The 13,693-nt window shown below is 34.7% G+C and overlaps 1 pseudogene; it reads right to left on the bottom strand.

The window, feature by feature from the left end:
- Positions 1-9,613: 9,613 nt before the first annotated feature.
- LOC132019213 (glycerol kinase-like) lies at positions 9,614-12,563 on the bottom strand (annotated as a pseudogene).
- Positions 12,564-13,693: the final 1,130 nt, after the last annotated feature.

Here is a 13,693-nt window from a genome sequence, read left to right as displayed (position 1 = left end):
GATATTTTTTAGTTCAATTCATTTTTGATAAGTTGAAGATACAAGATTTTAGATGCACATGTAGGAGCAACAACGTTATGAGTGAGACTGCAAAACCTTAGCAGCTGTTGTCTCAGGATTTTAAAATATTCATTTCCACCTTAGAAAATGTGTATAGAGTGAGGCTTGGCAGAGACAGCACAACTCCCTCGAAAAATCAGCTGAGTAATTTTCTTGAAGAAGAATGTCTACATATTAAGAAATGCAACAGTGTTCAGTTGAGTAATAAAGCATTTTAGTGAGTTAGGCTAGGAGAATAATGTGTATACTTTTGTGTGAGAGTTGGTGAACACAGACAGGAATATACAAAAGGCAAAAGGATTCAGAAGTCATTATAGAGTCTCAGAAAAAGTTAAAATATACAATTCTCCCAACTAATATCTACATTAGTTTTTTTTCTACTTTATTCTACCTTAGGAATAAATGGACACAAAGAAAGTGGTTGCTAATTTTAGATTTCTAATGTAAAAATATCAGTACAATCAAGATGTTCCTGAAGCTCCAGAAAGTTTAGCTCTATCAGTATCAGAACAAATTATTAACTGCCATTTCCTAAGAACTCTGCCATACTTAATCCTGGAATGTTTGCCACTAATTAACAATTAAAACTGTTTGTGTAAATTCAAGCAATAATGTGGTATATATGTACTTCCAAGAATAACATACAATTTTCACATATCAATCAGTCCAGGTCTTTGATTCTGGGAAATATAGAAATACTTTTATGGGACACCTGGGTGCTTCAGTTTGTTAAGTGTGCAACTCTTGATTTCAGCTCAAGTCCTCTCAAAAGAAAAAAAAAAAAAAAAAAAAAAGCTTCTATAATTCTAAGCGGTATCTGGAAATGGAAGGGACAATGTTCTCATACTGCCCCGGGGAGACAGTGGCAATTGGGGAGCTCTCAAAGGCTAAAAAGGACATGAAAACTCCTCCCATGCAGCCTTTCTTGTTTTCTGAATGTAACTTCCTTTGGAACCTGCCAGGGATGATTCTCTCCTGAGGGAAATACAGTGACTTTAAGAGACTGGGAGAGGACAACTATGGGTTTATTATTAGATGTGCTTTCCAGAAGTGGAGTTTTTAAAAGTTTCAGAAAGTGGTGTTTAAATTACTATATAGCTGCAGGGCACCTGTAGTTTATGTGCTAACCATGTATGTATGTTTTCTGAAGTTATTTAATCTGCATTTCGCTTTTCTTTTTTTTTAAGGCAATCACCATAGCAACTGACATCAAAAAAAGTTTTATGCTGGCTTTGACACAAAGTATTTGACAGACAATTCCATATATATACTAGGTAGCCTGCATAAGCCACAAATGACTGGTTTCAGGAAAGTGAGAGTTAACCCATTATTTTAGTCATTTACTTCTTATCACCTTAGACAAATAATGAAGGTAGTGAAGAATAAGCAAAGTAAAAACCATTGAATGTTAGCTGAAACATTGCTTTCAGCTGAGACGGAGGCCCTTCAAAGGTAGCCTTAACTACCTAAATTAAGAGATTGAATACTTTTCAGTCATAAAGTATTCCCTGTAAAGAAAATAATTACTTTCCCCATCCACATCCAAAATTCACAGGAATTCTGGAGAATTCTGGAGACTATCAGAAAAAAAATTTTCATCTTAGATCAGTAATACACACACACAATTTAAAAATACTTGGTGTAATTTTATCAATAACCAAAAATTCTTCGCATGTTATATTTTGACAATATAGAATACATGACATTTTTCTGCTTTTAACAATTAATAGAAATCATGTTTTGCTATGAAATTTGTTTTAAACACAAACATAGCATGTTAAACATGTTTAACTATAACATTTGTTTTCAAAAAGGATTTCCTATCTTTTGAAGCTTTACAGAAATACTCTTTTAATTTTCATCTTGAAAGTATGCTTGGGGCTCCTCGGTGGCTTAGTGGGTTAAGCCTCTGCCTTCGGCTCAAGTCATGATCTCGGAGTTTTGGGATTGAGCCCCATGTCGGGCTCTCTGCTCAGGGGGGAACCTGCTTCCCTCTGCCTGCCTCCCTGCCTCTCTGCCTACTTCTGATCAATCTCTCTGTCAGATAAATAAATAGAATCTTGAAAAAAAAAAGTATGCTTTAATGATGGATTTTTCTTCTTAAATCCTACTTACTTGAATTTGTTACTGAAAATATTTCCAGTCATTCCATTTGTAAAATTATAACATCTAGATTATAGTTAATGAATAACCAAAGTGATAATTTACTTTTCATATTCAATCAGGTTAATTATTCAATATTTATTGACTACATTTTATTATATGTACATGACTTTTCTAGGTAATACAGAGATAACTTTAAAAGATTCTTTATAGGATCCCTGCCTTTAAAAAGTTTATATTACAGGGGCATCTGGGGGGCTTAGTTGTTAAGTGTCTGCCTTTGCCTCAGGTCATGGTCCTAGGGTTCTGGGATTGAGGGCCACATTGGGATCCCTGCTCAGTGGGAAGCCTGCTTCTCCCTCTCCCACTCCCCTTACTTACTTGTATCCCCTCTCTCACTTTTTCCTCTCTGTCAAATAAAATAAAAAAAAAAGTTTATAAGATACAATAATCTATAAAACAGATAAATTGTACAATTCACAAAGAAGTAAGTAGAAGCGGTAATTTACAAGAAGTAACCTAATCATCTTAGAATCTACTTTGTATGATCCCCAAAGAAACCTGTTACAACTTGTCTTTATCTGTATAAGTGAAATGAAATAATCTCATTTATATTATTGTCCCAGAATCAAAAATATCTAAATACATCTACATGAAATCACATTTTAAAATCACATATATGCAGGGTCTTTGAGGACTAAAATTTAGTTTTGGCTTAATTTCCTCTGTGCTAGAGCACCACTTTTATTCCCCTCTGAAGTCAGCACATGGATTCTACCAGTATGAAAGACTTCATCTGAAAAAAAAAAATACTTCATTTAAAGACTTCTCCCCAGTAAACTTCATCTAAAATCCATTTCACGCATGTAACACCTGCTTTTACTTGTCTAGTTGCACACTTGGCCTGGAGTTACAACCTCTTCTAAAACTCAGGATTTGGTTGCTTTTAGACTTGTGAATCTTTGCCTTATATCAACCAACTGCCTTACTTGATTTCCTGACTAATTTCATTTTGGTTCTCATGATCTGAACGTTGTTTTGTGGCTTCTTTTTACATGTTTATTTATTTATTTGTTTGTGTATATGTCATTCCATTTCTATAGTCTGTTGTTTCTCCTGATCCTAAATTATAGCCACCATGCTTCAACTCATTTCTTTTTTTTTTTAATTTTTTTTCCTTTTTTTTTTTAATTTTTTATTTTTTATTTCAACTCATTTCTTAAGGGCATGATGTTTCCTCCTCATTGTTACTCTTGGCCCTGTTTGGCCCACTGTTACACTAATAGAGATCTTTCTCTCTCACTTTCATTTAGCCCTTTCTGGAATAGGAAGTCTTCCTCTGTGATCCAATGACCCTTCATTGAAGAGAAAATTGATAGACTCATAAAATTTATGTACATTTTTCCATGAATAAATATTTACACATTTCTTTTGGGAAGAGTTTCATAGCTTTTATCAGTTTCCTTAAGAGGCTGCGGACACTCTAAAAGTTTAAGGGTCATTGTTCTTATTTCTTAGTTATATATTCATTTATTCATTTTATTCCATATTTAAGTAGATACTACATTTCTACTGGCTTCATTTCCTTTTTTATTCTCTCTTCCTGGGTATTGCATTAAACTCGGTTTTTGACCCTATACTGTGTTGAAGGACCTTCTTCATTTCACAGCTTTGGTTGCATGTGAACCAAAGAAGACCTCAACATTTTTTGGCTTAGAGCTCAAATATCACCATTTACTTAAAAGGCATCCTCATCGAATTCAAATTAACTAAATTCTTACTGGCTATCTTTTCTCTAAAATTAGATTCTTCATTTAGTCTGTCAGTGACACTATAATTCTTTTGATCCACTAGGCACAAAGCTTTGGAAATATGTCTTCCTTACCCTCCTTTTTCTCAATTCTCAGGTGGAATCAACCTCCAACTCTATTGCATCGTACAATATAAACCTTCCAACCTCCATTTCTCTCAGGCCACAATTATTAGAAGCTTGTTTAACATTTTCCTACTCTACAACCCATCTCTCACCACTGTTACCAGAATGAAATTTTTAAAACATATATCATCATTTACTTTCCATTTTCAGAAAACTTCTCATAGATGCTAATTGTCCTGATGCTAAATCTCACATCCCGAAGTCTATGATTAAAAGGCTCCACAATTTGGTTCAAACTAATTTTTCCAAAAAATTACTTTCCTAGTGTTTCACAACTTCTTTATCAACTGTCTTTTATAAAATCAAACAAAAAACTGTTCTACAATATACTACATGTAATACTCCTATATTAATATTGTGACTAAAAATGCCATTCTCATCTTTATCAAATTAGGTGCATCATTTCAAAACTCATTTTCAAGTTCAGTCCAAGAAGTGTGCCCTGATTTTTCAACATGTTCATGGTATTAATTCTTTAAAATTACATTAAAAATAAAACCAGATTATTTTCTTTGCAAGGTATTTAAGACATTTGAAAGGCATAGAATATTAGATTATTTTACCCTTTTCTGAATATTCCTCACTAGCATGTGAGGCTCTTAATTGTAAAGATTATGCTTCTACCATATGTTTGCTAACCCACAGATTTCTTAGTTATGGAATTTCATAAATACAGAATAATCTATTTATGAAAAATTGTTTATGATAATGAATAATGTTTTATTAATTATTCATGCAACTATAGTCAGTGCAATGATATTCAAAGCAAGTGTGTCCTTTTCAATATTTGTTACATACTTATACTAAAAATCTATCTATTTTTTATCTGAATTCAAATTTTACTTTGTGCCTGTATTTGTATTTATTAAATCTGGTGTCTTTAGTTTACAAGATCGGTTTTCTTTTTAAGGGGTAACCACCCATACGGAAATTAAAGCTAACATTAATGATGTGAAAGAAGAACATTAGATTCAGCATTTTCTTCCATTCACATTTAGAATATAATAGAATATATTGTGAAAAAATTAGAAATATCTGGAGTTTTGTGCCCTAAAATTTAAAGTTTTTTGTTTTGTTTTGTTTTGTTTTTGTTTTGTTTTGTTTTTTTAATTTATTTGAGAGAAAGAAAGAGAGAGAACATGAGCTATAGGGTGAGGCAGAGGGAGAAATAGGCTTCCCACTGAGCAGGACTAGGCCTCGATCCCAGGACCCTGGGATCATGGCAGACAGTTAACCAACTGAGTCAATCAGAAGCCCCATGCCTTAATGTTTAAAATCAACCTGTCTCCCTTTCATTGAAATATACTACAGCTCTCCAAGGGAGTCAATGGGTTATTTTTCTTTTTTCTTAAACACTACTTATTTGTTTTTTTCAATCTTCAACGTATTATGGAAGCTTGATATACACTGAGCATTTTTTTAGGTGCTAGTGGTAGAGCAGCATACAAAACCAAAAAAGTATCTGCTTTGAATGGCAAATATGGTAATTTTAAAATAAAATCAGAAAGCAATAAGTGTTATGAGGAAAACAAGCAGGTAGAAGGATAAGAGTTGTGTCATTAGGGAAATTTTGTGGAGGAGGCCACAAGTGAGCAGAAGTTTGAGTAGAAAAGAGCCATCCAGAGATGGCTGAAGTGAAACTAATGGAAGAACAAGGTTGGCATGGCAGCCAAGGAATGTGACTGGACTGGACTGACAAGTGCCAGTAGATGCTAATTAATAACCTGCAGTTCAGAGCTGGAGAAATGTTTACAGATGAAGAGAGACAGGTGAGTAGAGGACAGCTCATGCAGGGTCTTATTGTTCATGTTAAATATATTGGGTTCAATATTAAATATTTTAAATATGTGTTTAAAAAAATGTTGCTCTGAAAGTGCCTGGGACACTCAGTTGGTTAAGTATCCGACTCTTGATTTTGGCTCAGGTCATGATCTCAGGGTCGTAAGATCAAGTCTCACGTTGGTCTCCACACTGAGCATGGAGACGGCTTAAGATTCTCTGTTTCCTTCTCCCTCGTCCTCTCCCCCTCTCCACACTCTCAAAACAAAACGAAACGAAACAAAACAAAACAAAAAAAGAGAGAAAGAAAGAATGAAATCATGTGGAAAATTAATTTTTGAGGGAGAGGGACAAGAGCAAAACGAGAACAGCTAGTCAGATGCCTCTTCTAGCAGCCCAGTGAAGACATATCACACTGGTATCTACTAGGGGATGAGAAGTGGAGATGGTGACTCATATGAATCCAGGACTCATTTTGAAGTCATAACTAACAAATTTTGTTACCAGAATACTGAAGGCAAGAGGGCAATGCAAGATAATTTTTAAGTTTTCATCGGGGTATCTGGATAACTAGAAAAATAGAGAAAGGAGCATCATTAGAAGGACTAAAATGATTCACAAATTCAGGCTCAGGGTAGAATACACATTTTTTTGGCTAGAGTATCTACGCATACTCTCATTGTACTAGGGCAAGGGGACTAAGACTTTACTGGTGATTATGAACTGTTTTCATGTGTTTCAGAGAGTACATCATGGTTGACAACCCCCACACAGGTGCAATAGCATATGTATTATCAGGAAGGGGGAAATGTTTTAGAGACATTAACTTCAATTTAATAGACATGGCAATATTTAGAATTCTCAAAACTAGAAGTCAGTCTTATCATTCATCTTTAGAGTAAGTTCCTTATACCCTTTATGACAAGTGCCAGTAGAGGCTAATTAATAACCTGTAGTTCAGTGCCAGGCTCATCTTTGTGTATACTGCATCATATTAACTGAGCTCCCATTATTTCCTCTAATAATCCTTAACTATTTCTGTATTCCACACTCTTCCACTCTAAACTCTGAATTGTCTTTGGAACCAAAACACAGGCTAAAACATTTTTATATTAAGAGGTTTTCCCAACACACTATTTAGTGGATAAGACATATTCACAAACATATATTAAATAAAAGAGATCCATACCTTGGGGAAAGAAATCAAATTTGAAAATAATTGCGAAGACATTTTTTTTTTTCCCCTGATCAGTGTATAATGACTAAGGTCATAATACGAAAGATAGCTTTTGGGTCTGTATCTCATACTGTTTTCAGCATGTGAAACTCAGCAGGGACACTACATTTTGAACATTAACCAAGTTAATCTGCAGAACACCTTAGCACTCAAATCGAGGCAGCTTTTTGACCCTTCATGTCATCTTTTTCTATAAACCATACCTTTGACGTAAGAATTCTTGTTCTTCCTGATTACGAGAGGAAGGAAATTCTGTCAGCTAAAGCAATATTTTACTACTGGAAAAAAAAAAAAAGAAAATTGTAAATAACAGCAGCAATTTTCCATGATTGGCAAAATGCCATGGCAAAGCAACACTGATTCTCTCCAGGCATAGGAAATTCACATTTTAATCCAGCCACCCCATTCCAATAATTTCAAGGTTTTCTGTTTGTTTGTTTTTGTTTTTAAGAACAAGGAAGTTTATTTTAAGTCATTTTATCATTAAATACCAATGTGCACAGTTTCAGACATTTATAAATATTGTAATATATAGAAAACTGAGGTAATCTTAAAATTATTTAAAGTAATTCAACAATTATTTACAATTAACTCAACCTACATTTGTAGAAACATAATTATGTTTAAAAGTACCCCCAACACAAAGTAATAATTTCACAGTACGTTTCTATAACATTTTTGTCATTCAAATCGCATCTGCCTCGATAAAACCGAAGTTGATTCAATAATTTAGAAACAGCACAATCAGAACTGCACATGCAAACTACCATTAATTCCAAAAAACCAAAACCTTTTATAAAGTATGAGTATTTTCCTACTTTCAACACTGGTTGAAGAAAATATTAGAAGGCAGTTTTTTCTTTTCTTTCTTTTTTTTTTTTCCTTAAGATTATTTGAGAGAGAGTAAGCAAGTGAGAGAGCACAAGCTAGGAGGGTGGGGAGAGGCAGAGGGAGAAGCAGACTCCGTGCTGAAGAGGATCCTGATTCGGGGCTTGATCATGATCTGAGCCTAAGGCAGATGCTTAACCAACTGAGCCACCAGACAACCAAGGAAGCAGTATTTTCTTATTTGTACTAAGCGGAAATTAACTTTAAGATTAAAAAAAAAAAAAAATTGATGTTAGGATACTAGATTAGGTTGCTTTTTATAACATGTAACACTAAATATTTTGAGAAATTCTTGGTTTCACTGGAAGCCATTTCTAATTGCAAACCTTTCTTCATTTGTACTCTGACAGTAAGTGGAGATAATTCTCTGTGATTCCAAATAGAAATTATACTTGTTTACCAGCAATTAATAACTTATTTAGGTAGAAAGATATTCTTGGCTTTATTCCTAAGGTTTTCTTCCTACTTAAGTGTTTAACCTTTTTTGTTCTCCCCTCAAAAGAATCCCAAATATGTCTAAAATTATGCCAAATGAAGATAATTTTATGTGGATTAGTGCTTGTTTGAAAACAATATTTACTGTAGTATTCCACAGCTGGTTTTGTTGTTGTTGTTGTTGTTGTTGTTTGTTTGTTTTTATTTTTGTTTGCTTTTTCCTTTTTTTGAAAACATATACCCAGCTAAAACAATGAAATTAAAAGGTAAGGTATAAGAAATATAGTTGAAGTCTTAATAAAGTATCTTTTATTTTATTGACATAGAACATAAACTTTCAGTGCTGGCTCTTTAAGAAAAAGTTTATCTTTGTAAATATGCATAACTATTGCCCAAAGATTTTTCCCCAAATATTTATACACATAGTAGTCCACTTAAGACCATCCCCATTACAACCTACTGAATATAATGTGCTCTGACTTTATAATGGGCTATCCTCGGTATATAAAATATATAGGCATGTATGTTACACAGGAAGTGAAAAATATAAAAAGGAGAGATGAAAAAAGAAAGGGAAAGTGTCCTTCCCTACAAACCCAGACAGCAGTTCAGTGAATTAGTGAGACTGTGTAAAATGTTTGAAGAATTTCAGTTGTGGCAAATACCTTTCTGAAAAATATATAAATTATGAGAGCACCAAATTTCCATTTTAAGAATTTAGTAGCCACTCATTTTTAGGGGGTTGGTGTTCACCCCTTAGTCAAGTATGTGTAGTGCAGAGAATCAAATCCTAGAACATCCACATTTGAGTGTGTTTGATGAAAGATTCCAATGAAGGACCTGAATTCTTCCTCCATCTCAGAGAGAGTGGGGCAGAACAGGATGGTAAAGGAGGGGGCTGGCCGGCCCAATCTTAACTCTTGATGTTAAAAAACACACCAAATGCTTCTATTGCAGTCTCTCTGCTGCATTTTCATTTCAAGCCACAGGCCTACTTGGAGGGTTATGCAGCAACTGGCTAATAAATAAAATCAGAGTCTTTGAATAGTGTCATCACATTAACAGACAATTGCTGGATTTTCTCATTAGGCAAAGAATTCTCATCTTTGGAATCCATGAGTTCGTATCATTTATGTTATACTTGAGATGTACCTTGCTCCGATGAATATCACCATGCTATTCGCTACAAAAAAAAAAAAAAAAAAAAAAAAAAAAAAAGTGTAGACTACAGAAGATAACCAGGGTCACCGCTTTCCAAAGACTCAGTTGTAACCCAACCCACTGACTCCATCACAGCTTTCTTCCATGTACATAACAAATTTCACTTTCCTCAGCATTGGTCTGGGGTTCAAACCACTCCACTGTGACCGCTGACAGATCCTCAGATTCAAGACTCCAACTCCAACTCCAACTCCTTCTGCAGGCCCTGCAACCCAGGGCAATTGTTTTGGGTATCAAGGGCTTCACTACTGGGATATACAGAATATCTTATTGCAGCTACATAAGGATTTTGTTGGTGGTTATTCCTCTGTCTACCTCCAAATGAGTGAGTGGAATTCGATAGTCTCAGGTATCCAAAATCTTCCAGGTTTGGAAACAAACAGCTTCTAATTCAACAAAAGCAATATGGCATTTATTGGTGAACCGGGTGAGCCCACAGTTGATCCCTCTCACACTAGGTTCCCATTAAGGTGTATATAACCCCGAAAACCTGGGGACAAAGTAGCAGCCATAAGAACTATCTACTTCTTTAGCAAGTTTTTCAATTTCCTCTGAGGTCTTTATAATTCCAAGATTGTCTCCTAGCCAGCAAATAACAGCATCAGCTATAGGTACAGAGCCTGCCAATGCATAATACACTGGTTTATCTCTGCCAAGCTTATAACTCACTGTGGTCAGAAGGCCATGTTCAAAAAAATACATACTGCCTGTATTAGATAGTAAGAAACAGCCTACTCCATCTTTTGTTTTGTCCATCCTGGAAGCACATTGGCCCCACCAATGCAGCAGACTGGTTCCCCAAACACCCAGATATTGGTACACCTTCAAGGCCCCAGGTGTCATTAGGTCACAGATCTCAAAAGAACTCCAGACATTTGGAAGAGTTTTCATTGGAATTTCAAAAAAATTTGCAGAGCTCTTTATCCCATTCCAGAGAATGAATGTCAAAAAACATTATCTTACTTGCATTGTTATATCTGTGCAATGGACACCTCCACTGGCCTCTCCTGTCAAACTCCAAATAAACCATGAATCATTGGTCCCAAAAGAGCACTATCTTCTTCAATAGCCTTTTGGATTTTTCTCAATTGCCAAGGAGCCAAGAAAGTTTCACTGCACAGAAAATAAGTGCTAAGTGGAAGGCCTATCTTGGAATTCTTTTACTAAGATTCTCAATGGTAGACCAGGTTCTTAGATCATGCCACACTGTAGCAGCCTAGAGAGACTCTCCAGTTAACTTGTCTCAGACTATAGTAGTTCACCTCTGATTAACTGACACCAGTAGCCTTTAGGTTGGAAATATCAATATTGAGCTGTCCAAGTTTCCCACATGCTTTCTCTGTATACACATAGACAAACTGCACAGTGTCCTTCTGGTCTTGTTCCACCCATCCTTCTCTTGGAAACTCTTATTTTATTTCCATTTGATGATGAGTAAGTCATCATCTGTGAGGTTTTTGAATTGTTTTTGCCGTTTTTGAATTGAACATCAAAAAGCGCGTTGAGCTGATGCCCTGGTCCACAGTCCCCACCAATGGCCCCAAACTGCTTTTTTCTCCGTGGCTATCATGAAACCAGCTTGAAGTGAGCGGTCTATTGTGGCTTGTTTCCCAGGTAACAGTGGTGGGAGGGGGAGGGGCAGGCCTCTAGACTGAAAGACAAGGCGGGGTGCTACTACAGGACCCCCAAAATTTCAAGGTTTCTAAGAGGATGAAAAATATGTTGTTTCTCTCTCTCTCTCTCTCTCTTTTTTTTTTGGATTAAAATAGTGTTAAATTTCTTTTTTTTTTTAATAAAATTTTTTATTTTTTATAAACATACATTTTTATCCCCAGGGGTACAGGTCTGTGAATAACCAGGTTTACACACTTCACAGCACTCACCAAAGCACATACCCTCCCCAATGTCCATAATCCCACCCCCTTCTCCCAAACCCCCCCCCCCCAGCAACCCTCAGTTTGTTTTGTGAGATTAAGAGTCACTTATGGTTTGTCTCCCTCCCAATGCCATCTTGTTTCATTTATTCTTCTCATACCCACTTAAGCCCCCATGAAGAAGAAGTGGTATATATACACAATGGAATACTATGCAGCCATCAAAAGAAATGAAATCTTGCCATTTGCGACAACATGGATGGAACTAGAGCGTATCATGCTTAGCAAAATAAGTCAAGCAGAGAAAGACAACTATCATATGATCTCTCTCTCTCTTTTTAATAGTGTTTTTCTGCTATGGTATTTTAAGTTCCATGAGTAAAATTAATTACAACAATACTACCATTAACATGTCTACCTATATATTATCTACTCATACTTGGGACATTGCATGGCACATATTAATCACTATTTCAAGTTTTCTTTAAAAAAGTAAGATGCCATTGTATAATAAATGCAGGGACATAATTTATGAGATCTTTTTTTTTTTCTTTCTATTGATTAACAAGTGTAATTATGCCCATTCACATCAGCAAGCTACAGAACTAGTAGTATGCTGGCAAATATTTAACCCACATTCCCAAGATAAAAAAGCCTTAATTTGCAAATTTGCTAAGTTCCATGGTGAACTATGGATGATTCCAAACTATTCATGTGATATTGCTGAATGGTGTACGCTGGAGGAAATGAGAATAGTCAGTTTTCTTGAACAAGTATATTCTTGAACTAGTACTATATATACAAGTTGATATGTGAGAGTTGCCATTGTTTATATCACAAATCAAAAATCTTAAAAAATAACAACCTAAAATACCTATGCAATTACAGATTTTGCAAGCATTTTATCCAAAACTGGATTTCATTTCTTTATTATATATTCTGCATTTTCATCTACTTACTCGTTTTTATTCTAGGATTTTGTCAGCACTGGCTTAGAATTAAATGGGCAAATATTTGGTACATGCGCCATCTCTGTTCTCTACAATATCTTCGTATGTATCATATACATAACTACAGTCCTTCCTCCTCTAACTTAAATCCATCATCCTTCTCCACACAGCACTCCAGAAAGCCATTTCCAATAAAATGTCATTTGACAAGTGGTTACAGCTGCTTTGCCAATCTCACATACCCTTGTTAATACTAACAATGACTAACACTTATGGAATCCCTTGCAGAGCAGGACTCTAAATACTTTTCATATAATTACTCATTTAATCATCCTGACACCATTAAATAAGTTCTATTTTTAAATCTGTTTTTACAAGTAATAAAATCAAGAAACAGAGGTTAAGTAAATTTTGCTAGTCTTATAAATGGAAAGCCTGGAATCATAACCAGACATTTTGACATTCTTACTTGGCTTTGAAATCAAGATTTTCATTTTCTTCCTTTTAAAATATTTTTTCTAGAGGTCTTTTAACATCCATATCTGCCTGATTCTCCTGCAGTCCCTGTCTCTACTGGCCTTCATCAACCTCATCTATTAAGATCATTATTACACCATGTCTCTCATTACTTTGAGTAAAATTGAAAGCAATATAATAATTTTACGTTGTCCAATTCAAGACTATGAAATTATTTGTCTTTATCAGTCACTCAGATTTTGAACTCTAAGCACTGAACTGAATTTTTCCTAAAATAGTAACAGAAAAGCTAGACTGGCTGTTTCATTTCATGCTCTATCTCCCTAAATGAGTTGTTCTTATATTTTTTTAGGCATGATATCAATTAAGTACTACTTTTCTAATCCTTCACTGATATTCTGTATTTCAAAGTGGCATACATGCAAATTTTCATTCTTATTTTTTTTACTTTTATTGTGTTTATTATAATTTCAATAAATATCATTAAATACCTAACCAGGTGTTTATGTACAAATATATAACACATTTGAAGAAAATGAAAAAAATTATTTTTTTAAAATAAGAAAATTAGAGGTCAGTGGTGAATTGAAAAGTGTTCTATAGGTACAGTAGTTTTTGAATAATTTTTAAAGTATCTATTTCAATTCTTCATTCTTCTTTACTATTCATCATTCTGAAATTTAAGAATGTTTTAAGCATTCTTAAATGGTTAAAGTCACCTAAAACATGTTTT

This window comes from Mustela nigripes, chromosome 1 (genome assembly GCF_022355385.1).
Source record: "Mustela nigripes isolate SB6536 chromosome 1, MUSNIG.SB6536, whole genome shotgun sequence".
NCBI classification, from domain to species: Eukaryota; Metazoa; Chordata; class Mammalia; order Carnivora; family Mustelidae; genus Mustela; species Mustela nigripes.
Note: the sequence above shows the minus strand (reverse complement) of the source record. Positions and strands in the feature narration are given on the sequence as shown.